Raw genomic sequence first — 16,239 nt, 5'->3', positions numbered from 1 at the left:
TTGGTATCTTTTTATTTCCTACCTCGATAATGGCAGATGGGCAATTTACCAGACTGTAATGCAGTAAACAAGGCCCCGATTTAACGTACAATATTAGTATTTGATCATGGCAATTATCATGCCACCTGCTACTTGCATACATTATACAACCGGGGCCGTAACCAGAATTTGACAAATACAGAGGTCAAAAATTGGTGGTCCATGAGGAGCTTTGAAAGGCTGAAATCATGGGTATTCCAGCACCATATAAATGATATTACCTTAAGCAACACAATGAAAAATCCATTTTTTTTTTCATTACTATTCTGAAGTTTGGCGTACAGAGAGATTCAGATTTTTCCCAAAAGTATCCCACAATGCATTGCCGGAATCCACGCTACACGCAATACTTAAAGTACCACTGATAGTCACACATACACTAGGTGTGGTGAAATTACCCTCTGCGTTTGACCCATCCCCTTGTTCCACCCCCTGGGAGGTGAGGGGAGCAGTGAGCAGCAGCAGTGGCCGCGCTCAGGAATCATTTTGGTGATTTAACCCCCAATTCCAACCCTTGATGCTGAGTGCCAAGCAGGGAGGTAATGGGTCCCATTTTTATAGTCTTTGGTATGACTCGGCCGGGGTTTGAACTCACAACCTACCGATCTCAGGGCGGACACTCTAACCACAAGGCCACTGAGCATTACTTAGGAACTATTCGGAGGAAAATAACATTGCACAGGTTGTATACGATAGAGAAATACTGCAAGTCATTGGTAGAAGTCCCTTCGTCGTTACAAGGAAAAAACAGCCGTAATTGGATGCAAGGATCTGTACCAGATCGACAAGACTGAGTGGAGCAGGGATCAAAACATCTTCCATGAGGTCTCATACCCGGACTTGGTGGACTATCTAATTTTCCAACCGAAGCCATTTTATTCTTTAAAGGATTTTCTAAACTATAAGAGCCTTGAAAGCTACGTCCGTTTTGTTTGTGGATGGGTTTGTGATGTTTCTATTTTTATTGCATAAACTCAGTGGACATTGTGTCGTCAAGACGAGAGTCAGGCACTCATAGAAATTGTCGGAGCAAAGTTTAACACCGTGGATGATTACGGATAACAAATCTAAGGTCATCTCAGCACACTGTGATTGTAAGGCAGGATTGGGAGAATGCTGTTCACATGTAGCTTCAGTTTTGTTTTATGTGGAGGCTACAGTCCGGATAAGAGTAGTGAGTACAATTATTTTTTTCATCAATACAACTACTATCAAAGTTATTCGACCAAGCACATCAAGTTAATGCAAAGTAGGGTTGTCATATTTATTTTACATTCATTTTTACTTACAAAATGTCTTTTAATTACCTAAAGCCAAACAAACATGAAGATGTTCATAGCACACACATGTGCTGGGTACATCGCAACAAACCATGATAACACACTCTTCTTTTTAGTAGTTTCTCCCCATCCTAAAATAAACCTTTGTAATTCGATAAAAGCTAGTCTTATCCCTCCCACCTCGATTGTGACAGTTGACAATGGCACATGTCGTCGGCATTATGAGTATCACTGGATAAATGATCGGCGACAATTAGCGTTTCACGAACGCGGCGCCTTCAATATGGATAATGCATTGTCGGAAATGTAAACAAATCTGAACCTCTCTCTAAACAATTTTAACGCATAAAAACAAAAGTTTAAAAACTTTACAACATTTCATTTCCGACATGGGTTTATTAAACCCAAGATCTTGTGCTTGGAATTTTAAGTACTCGTTACATGTGCCACAAGAGGAACCAGAAGTTAAAAGGAGAAATCTGTCTTCATATTCTAATCAGTGACAGGGCGTTACGTGGCCAGGAATTGTTTGGGGTGAAATTTCATATGAAGCGCCTTGTCATTCAATAATTTACATTTGACAAGCTTTTCTTCACACAAAACTGGGCCCTTCGTATGGACAGTGAAGCCCTACGCAAAGCGTGTGTTCTGTATTTAGGGCGAGGCGGCACCCGACTGACATGATGGTATTATACCGACAGTGTTTCATATCAATTTAAAGGCCTACTGTAATGACATTTTTTTATTTAAACGGGGATAGCAGATCCATTCTATGTGTCATACTTGATCATTTCGCGATATTGCCATATTTTTGCTGAAAGGATTTAGTATAGAACAACGACGATAAAGTTCGCAACTTTTGGTCGCTGATAAAAAAAAGCCTTGCCTATACCGGAAGTAGCGTGACGTCACAGGAGGAAGGATTCCTCACAATTCCCCGTTGTTTACAATGGAGCGAGAGAGATTCGGACCGAGAAAGCGACGATTACCCCATTAATTTGAGCGAGGATGAAAGATTTGTGGATGAGGAACGTTAGAGTGAAGAACTAGAGAGGCAGTACAGGGTGTATCTTTTTTTGCTCTGACCGTAACTTAGGTACAAGGTCTCATTGGATTCCACACACTCTCCTTTTTCTATTGTGGATCACGGATTTGTATTTTAAACCACCTCGGATACTATATCCTCTTGAAAATGAGAGTCGAGAACGCGGAATGGACATTCACAGTGACTTTTATCTCCACGACAATACATCAGCGAAGCTCTTTAGCTACTGAGCTAACGTGATAGCATCTGGCTCAAATGCAGATAGAAACAAAATAAATAAATCCCTGACTGGAAGGATAGACAGAAGATCAACAATACTATTAAACCATGGACATGTAACTACACGGTTAATAATTCTCAGCCTGGCAAAGCTTAACAATGCTGTTGCTAACGACGCTGAAGCTAACTTAGCAACTTAGCAACCGGACCTCACAGAGCTATGATAAAAACATTAGCGCTCCACGGCGCGACGAAGGACTTCACCCGATCACAGATGCGGTTGGCAGCTAGCATCGGCTAGGCGTCTGCTATCCAAATAAGTACTCCTTGTTGTGTTGCTACAGCCAGCCGCTAATACACCGATCCCACCTACAACTTTCTTCTTTGCAATCTCCATTGTTCATTAAACAAATTGCAAAAGATTCACCAACACAGATGTCCAGAATACTGTGGAATTGTTCGATGAAAACAGAGCAGTTTGTATGGTGACACATTGGGTACGAATACTTCCGTTGCCGTCGTGACGTCACGCGCATACGTCATCATACATAGACGTTTCCAACCGGAAGTTTAGCGGGAAATTTAAAATTGAACTTTATAAGTTAACCCGGCCGTATTGGCATGTGTTGCAATGTTAAGATTTCATCATTGATATATAAACTATCAGACTGCGTGGTCGGTAGTAGTGGGTTTCAGTAGGCCTTTAATTTAGGTGAAACAAACATTAGTGACGTCAGTACACTTCAATGTTAATGTTATGTTGACAGCACATTTCGGATCGGATAAGGTTTAAAGTAAAAGTGGACTTAAGTGCGTTACAATGTTGTCTGAAGTGCATTACCAAAGATCGTACATTGAGAAAGGATGATCTACCTCGTGGTGAAGTACAGCGCACACGATGTCCTACACAAAGTATTTACAGCCAGTCATACCATCTTCTTTTTGCCACTAAAAAATACCAAAGACATGACCTCGGTGTCCTCAATAGTATTTACGGCCATGGTTACAACTGTCCATAACTTACAGTGGCTCAATCAAACTGAGACTGGCAGCACTTTTCAATCATGCATTCCAGGAAAATAGATATTCTTGCAGTGCTTTGTCATAGAAAATAGATTCAAATGCAAGGTGTTTATCAGACAGTGGGAAGAAAAACAGAAAACAGTTAGAAAAAAAGGATGATATTCCTCTCTAACGGTCTCCCTGAGGGGGAATTCAGTTTTTACACTCTGTTATTAAACATCCTGCGTAAATGAAAGGCTAGAAATGCACTTGCACACAATCAGATGGCCATGGATTGTGGGGTATGTCAAAGAGGAGGCTGTACAAATAAGATCACTGCAAGCAGTTGCTCAAAGGCATATCCAACCTTTTTTTTTTTTCTCTGAAGTCAAATGTGAATATGCCAACCTCCAAGTCCCCAAGCCAAGTCCTTACACACCAAACTTTCTCGATTATCCAACCCCTAATAGTCCCTCCCGGTACGCATATCACGCGATGTACCTAGGGCCCCGCGATATGTGGGGGTCCCCACTTTGTGTGCAGAGGCGCATTTAAAATATAATTTGATTAATGACAGGGCGGTTCGTAAGAAAATTTACCCCAAACATATTTCTAGCCTCTTACTGCTTCGTTACTGATAATATAATAGCAAATGTCCCTTAACCACATCACAATTCTGATTAATGCACTGACTGACCTTGTATGCTTAATGTTAAATTTGGTATTTTGTTGTTCGTTGGCCATGTTGTTAGGCAATGTGTTTTTCAGTTCCCTAAAGGTGTGTACTCCTGTGATTGTGGTGATTCGGCTAACATCCTACAGTTTGAGTGGGTATTTTGAAGAGCGCATGTTTCAATCCGATTTATGGGGTCATTATTTGTGACTATTTGTCAGAAAACCAACACTAGAGGCAACACTAACGTGACCAACATGGGCAAACATGCAGCAGCTTCCAAAACACACGCAAACCGCCAAAACACGTCTATGAAGGTTCTCATTCATCTAGGTCTAGGGCTGCAACAACTAATCGATTAAATCGATTAAAAACGATTATAAAAATAGTTGGCGATTAATTTAGTAATCGATTCATTGGAATTATGTTATGCGCATGCGCGCAGGCTTTTTTAAATTTTATTTAAAAACAAATTTTTATTTTTTTATTTTTATTTTTTTATAAACCTTTATTTATAAACTGCAACATTTACAAACAGCTGAGAAACAATAATCAAAGTAAGTACAAAAACAGTACAAAACAGCGCCAGGGCGGCGTTGAGGCTACGTCTCATGAGGTGGAGGTAAGCTAGCCAATGATGTGTCATGTACAGCTCACGTGACGACGCCGTCTGGAAACATTCGAAAAATGGCGCAGGTAAACCGTACGATAGTTCAGCAGAAAAACATCTTGAGGTTATTGCTTCAATGGAGAAAAGTGTACGACCTAAGTCGTCAAAAGTGTGGGAACACTTCACTTTAAAGACTTCAAAGAAGACCGTTTCCTGCAAAATGGCACAGAAGTACAACATTGCTTCAGGAGCACCTGAAAAGGAAACATGTTGCAGCCATGGATGAAGGGAGAACTCACAGTACGTAACTTTTTAAGTCCATAGTGGCAACAAGCTTTTTTGTGAGTAACGTTAACGTTATGCCTTTGTTGCAACGCGGGGCTGATAATGTGTCTCAAGCACATTTGACTCCGTTTTGAGAGAGAAAACGCACGGTTACCAATTTCGAAATAAACGTAACGGACAGAAATATCTCAGGTTGGTTTCATAATGGATCAATGTAGCCGGGCTGATAAAGCTATATAAATATATTTAGATTTGAGTGACGCTTTAGTATAACTAAACGTTATGAAGGTGCTGGAATATTTCATGCTATTATTCAGAGGCAGCCTAAAATGAATCCTTTATTATTCACAACAGAAACGTGTACAATATCTGATTCAGTTCTGATGACTTACATTTCTGTGTTATTATTGGTGTATGCTGCACCCCCAATGTCCACAACATGGTGCCAGTATGCTGTTTTTTTTCAATAAAATACGGGAAAGGATAGAAATGTAGTTTGTCTCTTTTATCCGATTATTAATCGATTAATCGAAGTAATAATCAACAGATTAATCGATTATCAAATTAATCGTTAGTTGCAGCCCTATCTAGGTCATTGTCATCTCAGGGCGTTTAATCGATCGCAACTGGACTGCTTGGTTTGTCTTGGAAGACGTTTCGCTGCTCATCAGAGTAGACCATCAGTTTGTGCTCATAGACTTAGATTAGTCAGATCTCGTCTGAGATTTGAGTCAGATCTGGAGGGAAATTTACACTTAAACGACTGTTGTTGGCTTTGACAGTTGGGATTGCTCGTTTGCATTAAAACAAGTGTTTCTCTCACTACAATAGGGCGAAACCATCTTTGCCCGGGCTCACCCTCCTGTTTTTTTGGAGTATAAATACCGTATTTTTCGGACTATAAGTCGCTCCGGAGTATAAGTCGCACCGGCCGGAAATGCATAATAAAGAAGGGAAAAAACATATATAAGTCGCACTGGAGAATAAGTCACATTTTTTGGGGATATGTATTTGATAAAACCCAACATCAAGAATAGACATTTGAAAGGCAATTTAAAATAAATAAAGAATAGTGAACAACAGGCTGAATAAGAGAACGTGCCTGGTATGTCAACGTAACATATTATGGTAAGAGTCATTCAAACAACTATAACATATAGAACATGCTACACGTTTACCAAACAATCTGTCACTCCTAATCGCTAAATCCCATGAAATCTTATACGTCTCGTCCCTTACGTGAATGAGCTAAATAATATTATTTGATATTTTACGGTAATGTGTTAATAATTTCACACATAAGTCGCTCCTGAGTATAAGTTGCACCGGCCAAACTATGAAAAAAACTGCGACTTATAGTCCGAAAAATACGGTATTTGGGTTTTTGGCACCAACCGCTGGACTAGATCTTATCAATCTTATCGTACTTTCGTAGTGTTTTCCCCATACTGCATGTATTTTGGGAGTTTGTGTGTGTTTTGGATGTTGCTGTGTTTGTCCTGCACTTGTGTTTTGTGTAATTGCATGTGTTTTTCCGGTTTGTGTGTGAATGTTTGTCTATTTGTGTTGGCCCTGCGATGAGGTGGCGACTTGTCCAGGGTGTACCCTACCTTCCATGCGAGTGCAGCTGGGATAGGCTCCATCCCCACCCCCGCAAGCCCAGGTACTAGGAGTAGAAAGGTACTAGAGGTAGAAAATGGATGAATGGATGCGTGTGTTTTGGATGTCGCAGCGCGTTTGCCCCTGTTAGTTACAGTACAACACAGTACGGATGCATGTTTTGACACCCTTTTGGAAGAGTTATCTTAGGCTCCGTTTACACTAAGCCGTATAAGGTTATCCAGGGTAAATCCCACCTAACCTTATCCGTGTCCACACACGACAATTCCACCGTTTAAGACCCCCGCCCCCCCGCGCAACGCGACCTAGTACGTATGCGCGGAAAATGTGCACGTCATAGTTATCTCTAGTGTTGCTTTGTGTGCAAATTCTTACATTTAACTTATCTGAACAATATCCAGTGTTGTGGTATTTCAATTAACTGGAATTCAGTGTGCTGTGGGGCCCTATTGTAGTGAATCACACCTGAGACATCATAAATTAATAAAATCTTTATTAGACACGTAAACAATGTGATAAAGAACATTTAAAATTAATCAATATAGGGATCTAGATATCTGTCCATTTGTTTTTGGTGACTTTATATACTCTGGACAGAGACGTTGGGTTCGTGACATACATGGCGGACAATAACTGATACAGTCTGTTTTGCCAGTCCAAATGCATTAGCCGTTTTCCTCGACGGCCAGGTAATACAAAGCACACGCTATCTTTTTTATCACATCCACGGGAGCTCGCATTCTCGTTGTCTCTCCTTCGACAAATGGACGAAGTTTTTCGCTAAGTAGCATCACAGCTGACCCAGCCAGACATTGGAAAGTTCTCTTGCCGTCTGAGAAGTGTTGTATCCCAAATAGCTGCAATCGCTTTCTCTTAATGTATTTATGTGTGATTTCCACAAGCGTCTGTACATGTAGAAGAAGGAGAAACACGGGCACGTCTGGATGACTCGCCTTCATGTTTCCAGTGGTTAGCTCCGAGCTACAAAACCGCTTTATTATGAAGCTGGCTGTGGCGCGTTCTTTCTGACGTCACTTCCTGTGTGGGCGAGGTCTTCCACTCCGAACTCACTTTGTAAACGTTTAATGAGTCCATACAAGGCTAAGTGCCGGAGATTCAAGAATTACACGGCTGACTTACCCGTGTAAAAATTTGTCCGGAGAGGGGCACCTTAAACGCTGGTTTAGTGTGGCTGAAACGGAGCTTAGGCTAAATAATTATTTGTTTAAGGGGTTAAACGACTTAGTGTAGACATGGCCTTACACAAATACGTAGGTGTTCACAACATTTTCCACATAACACTAGTTTATGTATACAATCCTACCAGATTATCATGAGTAACCCAACATTTCAAGCCTTTTTAGTCTCTGACATGCTCAGATTTTGTACAAAAAGTAGCCTTTGACGGGCTTTCAAGTTAAAGGTGGCCTGTTTCCTTTGCTGTACTGATAACCGAAGATTTTGTTTACGCTTTAATCAGGAAAATTGTTCATTGAGTCCAAACATTCGGCACAGTCCCCAATCCTGCGGATACGCACAATCAGATTAGCGCTCACACCTACGCATTGACACAACACATTCCAACACTTAACAATCACAACTCGACTAAAAATGCTTAACTTTGAAGACAAAACAGCTTTTTCTTATGACTGTCAGAAATGGAAACAGGGTTTTAAGTTAAACCAAAAGTGAGCTGAAGCCCTAGATCTGTTCTTCGTAACCCTCATGGGTATTGTCTGTGAGAAAAGCAGGCAAAGGAGAGAAATGTGTCAGAAATATCTATGATGACATTATCCCCTTGCCTGAACTGAGCGACTATTACTGATTTCTTGCGACGTTGTCTCATTTGTTGCTCTCTTGTCTGCCTCGGCGCTGGGGGGGTCATTAGCATCACTCAGCATCAATAAAATGTCTAGAGGGACGACTACAAGTGCCTCCCAAGACCTTGTGTGTTTGTATGTGTGTGGGTCTGTGCGTACGCTGGTGCCAGGGCGTGTATATATAGTGTCTTGTTGGCCTGTCGCCTTTCTCTGAACTACTGGAACCACTGCAACACTTGCATGGCTCAGTAAGCTCAGTCAGGCCTCTGGTGTTGAGGGTCCATTAGCATAGAGCTGTGAGTCTTGTTGCTTTATGCATGGTCTAGCAAGAACGCCTTTGAACTAGCATGCCGATTGCCTGGATGGGGAATGCGTATTCATTATTCATCCCATGGTGGGATTTAGCTTTTAGCTACATTCCCCACCAGTGCCTCCCCCTCACTAGTTAAGACAGAAGTAGAGCAGAGAACAGCCAAGCCTGCAAGTTGTATGAAGTTTGGGGGCTTTGCTTCACTGCTAATGTGTGTACTAGATAGCGGTTCACCATGTCCAAAGACTTGACTTTGCGGGCAAGACCTCATGCAAAAATGATGATGCCCAAAAATGTATTCTCCATGAGTGAGCATCCAGCTGTTGCAGTTTGACTTTTTCATAATAAGCCTATGATTATGTCACACAAGACTGAATGCTATTACTTCTTTTTGGATGATTTCACTTGGACCTGCCGTGCTGGATTTTGTGATTCATAAGAGCATTGTAAAACAATGAGAAATGTTTTTAAAGTTATTAATCGGTTCTGACAGGGAAAAAAATTGCATCAAATTGGTTGAAACCAGTTTTTCAAAACAGTCTTAGGTCCCTTCTACACTAAGCCGGATAAGGTTATCCAGGGTAAACCCCATCCATCCATCTATTTTCTACCGCATGTCCCTTTTGGTGTCGTGGGGGGTGCTGGAGCCTATCTCAGCTACATTATGGCGGAAGGCGGGGTACACCCTAGACAAGTTGCCACCTCATCGCAGGGCCAACACAGATAGACAACATTCAATCCCACCTAACCTTATCCGTGTCCACACACAACAATGCCACCGTTTAAGAACCCCTTTCCCCTCCGTCCGCCGGCGCAACGCGACCTAGTACGCATGTGCGAAAAAAATGCGTGTGTCATAGTTACCTCTGACCTGGAAGTGTATTCTTACCCTGTGTTTCAATGTAGACTATTGCCACATTTCTTTTAACAGTAAACCTTGCCTGCCTCACCATCAGCAGCTGTTGTAGTGAATCACACCTGAGCCATCATACATGAATCATATCTTTAATGGACGTGTGAAAGTAAACAATGTGATAAAGAACATTTTACAACAACCAACAACAGGACACTGTGCTTGTAGGCTGAAACTGGCGGTCGTACTTGACGGCGGCAACCACTTCATGGCTTCACAATAGTTATGGAGTACAAAACTAGACGTTGAGTAATCGTTCGACATGCATCCCGGACAATAACTGACAGACTGCTTTGCCAGTCCAAATGCATTCGCTATTTTCCGTAGTCTTCCCTTGTCCACGGGAGCCTGCATTCTCGTTGTCTCCCCTTTCGACAAATGGACGAAGTTTTTCGCTAAGTAGAATCACAGCTGACCTGGACATTCGAAAGTTCTCCTGTGACAAACATATCCCACCAGGCTGCCGTTCTTCCAGGCCTTATCCAAAACCGTCGCTCAGCTGCTATGTTGCCGTCTGAGATGTGTTGTATCTGAAATATCTGAAATAGCTGCAATCGCTCGTTTCCTTCTCTCAAGGTATTGATGTGTGATTTCCAAAAGCGTCTGTACAAGTACAAGAAGGAGAAACACGGGCATGTCTGGATAACTCGCCTCCATCTAGTGGTTGCCGCCGAGTTGCCAAACGGGTTGTTATGAAGCTGGCTGTGGTGCGTTCTTTCTGATGTCACTTCCTGTGTGGGGCGCGGTCTTTCTGACGTCACTTCCTCTCCGAACTCAGTTTGTAAACGATCAATGAGTCCACACAAAGCTAAGAGCCGGAGATTCAAGAAATAGACGGCGCACTTACCCGTGTAAAAAAATGTCCTAGGAGGGGAACCTTAAACGGTGATTTAGTGTGGCTGAAACGGGGCTTAGGCTAAATAATTATTCGTTTAAGGGGTTAGCCGGCTTAGTGTAGACTATCAATCAATCAATTAATGTTTATTTATATAGCCCTAAATCACAAGTGTCTCAAAGGGCTGCACAAGCCACAACGACATCCTCGGTACAGAGCCCACATAAGAGCAAGGAAAAACTATAAACATAATATACATTTTTAAAAAACGAAAGATGTTGTGATGCCAAAATATATTGACGTAATCATAGTAGTATCGACTAGATACGTGCCTGTACTTGATATCATTACAGTGGATGTCAGGTGTCGATCCACCAATGGCGTTTGTATACATTTTGACGCCGGTGAGCTACGGTGTGTAGTGAAGCATGTTTAGCTATTCTACGTCCTGCAGGGATGATACTTGTAAGAAAATTACTTTATTTGTCGCCATGGAGACCAGGATTAGTGATTTAGAAGTAGCTAAAACACTGCCGACGGCGGATGGACGTTAGCCGCTACCTAGCTAGCCATGTCTTAAAGCACCTCTTCCTGAGGCCGTTTCACTGTTATAGCTTCACCTTTATCGTTAGTTTTAAGCCAAAATGCGTCCATTCTCCCTTTTTTGTCTACACACTGTGTCTGCTTGTAAGTACTCTGTGATTGTGCGCTGCCGAACATGCTCTTCTGCTTGTAAAACCAGCAATGTAACAATGTGACTTCGACGCGGGCACGGGTGTGTGTGTGTGTGTGTGTGGTGCGGGACCGGTACGTTTCAGAGACGGAATAGTACCGAAAATGATTCATTAGTATCGCTGTACTATACTAATTAAGATTAAGATTAAGATTAAAGTACCAATGATTGTCACACACACACTAGATGTGGTGAAATTTGTCCTCTGCATTTGACCCATCCCCTTGGGGAGCAGTGGGCAGCAGCGGCGCCGCGCCCGGGAATCATTTTGGTGATTTAACCCCCAACTCCAACCCTTGATGCTGAGTGCCAAGCAGGGAGGAAACGGGTCCCATTTTTATAGTCTTTGGTATGACTCGGCTGGGATTTGAACTCCAACCTACCGATCTCAGGGCGGACACTCTAACTACCGGTACACGTACAACCCTAGTGTAGACATAGCCTTAAGGTTCACATTGACATACTGTACTTAGATTACGAAATTGCATGAACATACTTTGATGTCTCCAGATTGACTATCTGCGCATGTGCCAGTTTAAAGGGGACCTATGGTTATTCTAATCTACACACTTCCTTGTAATCTAGATAATATGTGCTGGATATGCTTTGGTGCAAATTATGAATTTTGCTCCACAGTCACATTTATAACCCATTTTCTGAGACTGTCTGCAAACGCTTTGTGCGGGGAGAGATTAGATTACAAATAAACCTTCTACGCGCCACACTCTCCTGTCATGATCCTCCACGACCTATGTTTATTATTTTCCTGTCTGTGATTTTATTTCCATTCCAGCACTCTTTATTTTCTTGTTTCTACTCCGTATGTGCTTTCACTACCTGCCACTTCGCCTATGGCCTTAGCGTTGCCTCTCTTACCTGTCCCTGATTGTCCCTGGTTGCCAATCAGGTTGCTTCTTTTGCCTGCCCTGTTCCTGTCGAGAGGGCTGGATCATCATTGTCTGTTACTACCTCGACAGGTGTTCTCATTTTGCACTCATTAGCATTGTACCCGCACGCCATCTCCTGTCTCTGCATCCTGGGGTCACGTCATCAGCCGACATGTACTATTGTGACATCCCAAAACATTTCAGAATGTATATTTTGAAAATGTACACTGTTTAAAGGGGAACTGCACTTTTTTGGTATTGTGCCTATCGTTCACAATCCCTATGAGAGACAAGACGACAAAAGGTTGGGTTTTTTTTGCATTTTAATTTTTAACAATCGCCTCATTTTAGGTGGCTAACAATGCAGCTAATGAGATCAATTCATTCGGCCTTTAAATCTCTTTTAAAAAGGATCCAAAAACAGCCAACAGTACTTCATTTACGTTTCATGACCTGTATAATAACAAGCTGTAGTGAGAGCAAACACTGAGGAACTATTTTTCCAGCGTAGTGACATATCGGCATGCTACGGCATTAGCTGTAAGCTAGCTACGGCAAAAGGTAAGATAGCTTCTACGTCAGCACCGGAATCGCTTTTGAGAGTGTAATGCACAACACAATGCGATAGGGCACCAATCTGTACTGACTAAAAACATGTAAAACTATATTACAGTATCTGTAAAGCGTTAGTCCACATTTCATGTTTTCTCTGTACACAGCTAGCTCGACAACATATGTTCTGTAATAGTATGGTGATGTACTGCATGTATCATGATCAATATTATAGTGACTTAATCGATGGACAGTTGTCTTTTGGTCAAGCTGGCAAGGGACGTTTCAAGTTGGTTTTGGGTTAGCACTCCATTTATATTTCATAGCTTGGCTTGAAGTTCCACATTTGCACCGTCAAGTCACGACCTCACTCTCTCGGTTTCCGTCTGCTTCAACGTTTCAGCCTCTCTTCGTGCTCGCTTCTCTAACCAGTAGTTCATCCTCCGTATATTCAGGTTCGAAAAGATAAGGTTGTGAATACTCATTTGTCTAAAAGTAGTCATATTCGTCGTCTAATACCAAGTCTGCCATGATTAAAACACAATCACGTTTGTTTCCGGAAGTAGGAACACAATAACTTCCTGTCGAACAATAGCATATTTTAGCTTAATTGAATGGTTTTGTTGCAGCGTCTGACAAAAACAGCAGCTCTGCGTATATTTAGCGCTGGAATGCGGCATGTCGGTGACGTTCCGCGGCCCTTTCGGATTCAGTGGATATTTGAGGTTACACTGCAGGCTGCAGGCAGCAGTTTTGGTACAGCAGAGTGACCCACATAAAACCCAGCATATAAGAGAGAGGGACAGTTGACAGGAAACAGTAAGACCAAATTAAACATTACATACTCTGGTTGCTGAAATAAACCAACATTTTAAAGTGGATACAACAAAAAACCTACCTAATATAGAATAGAATAGAATAGAATAGAATATATCTTTATTGTCATTGTATATTGTACAACGAAATTGCAAGCAAAACTAATATGTGGCACATTCTAGAAAAGGACAGTTTGGTACAATTGTACCACCAAAACTTCATTTTTGTATTCACAACTGAATTAAAACCAACCAAAAAACAGTAGCTGTACAAAGCTGTTTTCCAACCAACGGCTATTAGAATGTCGCATTCTCTTCCTCTACCCAGATGGCTACAAAAGCTGAAATGACCACTTATGACCAAAATGTTTGGCTAAGTATCGAATTAGAAATAATGTAGTGTGCACAAACAAGGACATCACATGGAAATGTAAAAAATGGAGCGACCTATTTATTTTGGGGCTCTGACTGTTTTAGTGCATGTAAACATGCTGTATGAGATCTAGTATTATTTGAGTCCTGAAAAAAAGTACTCACATAGATCATTCGGTGCTTAGGCCAACTTTGGAATCGATCCATGATTAAGTTGTGAACACGTTTCCTCCTCTGGTACGATTGACTGTAATCAGTGCAATAATTTAAATTAATTGTGTGTTATTAAAGGCAACTACTACAGTAAATTGTATAATAAGAATAGACTCAAAACAGTCAACAAAGTCAATGGCATACTCATCTACTGTCTAGTACATTCACATGCATAATAAAGACATGTCATTTAAATAATGCAACCGATGCCCCTGCAAGTTATAAATTACATCTTACACAGTAGAAGCGACTCAAAATAGGTCACATTATGACTTTTTTTTAATGATTTTTATTTTTTTAAATTTAAAACACTTCCTTGGGATCTACATAACATGTAAAAGTGGTTCTTTGGTCAACATTTTCCACAGATTATATTTTCTCATCTCGTCTCATCCGGATGCGCCGTTTTGTGGCAGGTCTTATTTACTTGGTTCCACTTGGACTGCGTAATCTCTTCGCCATCTTTGTTGTAGTTTTTAGCTCTTCCATAGCGAGTCTACTGACAGACATAGGTTCGAACTAGATGCTACTTCACAGGTGTCAAACTCAAAGCCTAGGGGCCAGATCTGTCCCCGCTACATCATTCATTGTAGCCTGTGAACATCTGGAAATAATATGCGTCAATAAAAGTACTTTATCTTTTTTACAAAATGTGTTTGTTTTATTAATTTTTTGTGAAAAAATTAAATGCATTTCATGCAATTGCATATCTTTTACATCTTAATGTTATCTAATAATGCAACAAATATAATACTATTATACTTTTCAAACTTGATAAATATCTGGTTGACTTATGATTTCAAAGCAAGTTTTCCTTACAAGTGTACACTGTAAAAATGACAATAGATTTTATGGTAAAATTCATTGAAATTCATTTGCCACAATTTTACCGTAAAAAAGACTATAGCACCGTTTTGCCATTTTCAGTAATATGTTGTAAAAATTATTTCAATCTACTATTTAAATTGTAGATTGTCACTGAAGGCATCAATATGACACCTGTGAAGTGAAAAGCCTTTCAGGTGACTACCTCTTGAAGCTCATCGAGAGAATGCCAAGAGTGTGCAAAATAGTAATCAGAGCATAGGGTGGCTATTTTGAAGAAACTACAATAGAAAACATGTTTTCATTTATTTCACCTTTTTTTGTTAAGTACATAACTCCACATGTGTTCATTCATAGTTTCGATGCCTTCAGTAACAATCTACAATGTAAATTGTCATGAAAATAAAGAAAACCCATTGAATGAGAAGGTGTGTCCAAACTTTTGGCCTGTACTGTATGTATATATATATATATATATATATATATATATATATATATATATATATATATATATATATATATATATATATATATATATATATATATATATATATATATATATATATATATATCTATATATATATATATATATATATATACACAGTATATATGTTAGGTCAGGAAAAAACAAGAGGCTATATCACCCCTACAAGCCTGTTTTGCAGGTTTCCCTGATTTTAGTTTTTTCCTGACCTAACGTATACTCCGCTCTACTTCGATATTGACCACTGTATAACGGATAAACCACAGAAACCTCGACTATATATATGTATATATATATATATATATATATATATATATATATATATATATATATATATATATATATATATATATATATATATATATATATATCATGAGATAAATCCCTGTACATTTCTATAAATTATTCACTGTTGCAAGCGGCCCTCTGAGGGCAACCATAACTGCAATGTGGCCCTCAGTAAACAGAGTTTGACACCCCTGCGCTACTTTGTATTAGAAGTATCAATGGCGGAGGATGCATCTCCATGTATGAGCCAGTTTGCCCCTGTAGTGGAAAGTCCAGGTTGTCAATGAGAACCAAAGTAGATTTAACACAAAGTTTTATTTTACTCTATAATCAAATGGTACAATGGTTGGGTTGAGTTGTCGAGCACACAGAAAGTTTTCCCCCGGGTGCGCCCGACAGCATGGAATAATGGCTACCAA

At 40.5% G+C, this 16,239-nt stretch overlaps 1 protein-coding gene across 15 annotated transcripts in view; it reads left to right on the top strand.

The window, feature by feature from the left end:
• otofa (otoferlin a) overlaps nucleotides 1-16,239 on the top strand; it is a 165,862-nt gene that overhangs the window by 15,516 nt on the left and 134,107 nt on the right. The gene's annotated exons all lie outside the window — the stretch shown is intronic.

Source organism: Entelurus aequoreus, linkage group LG23, assembly GCF_033978785.1.
Source record: "Entelurus aequoreus isolate RoL-2023_Sb linkage group LG23, RoL_Eaeq_v1.1, whole genome shotgun sequence".
Classification (NCBI taxonomy): Eukaryota; Metazoa; Chordata; class Actinopteri; order Syngnathiformes; family Syngnathidae; genus Entelurus; species Entelurus aequoreus.
Note: the sequence above shows the minus strand (reverse complement) of the source record. Positions and strands in the feature narration are given on the sequence as shown.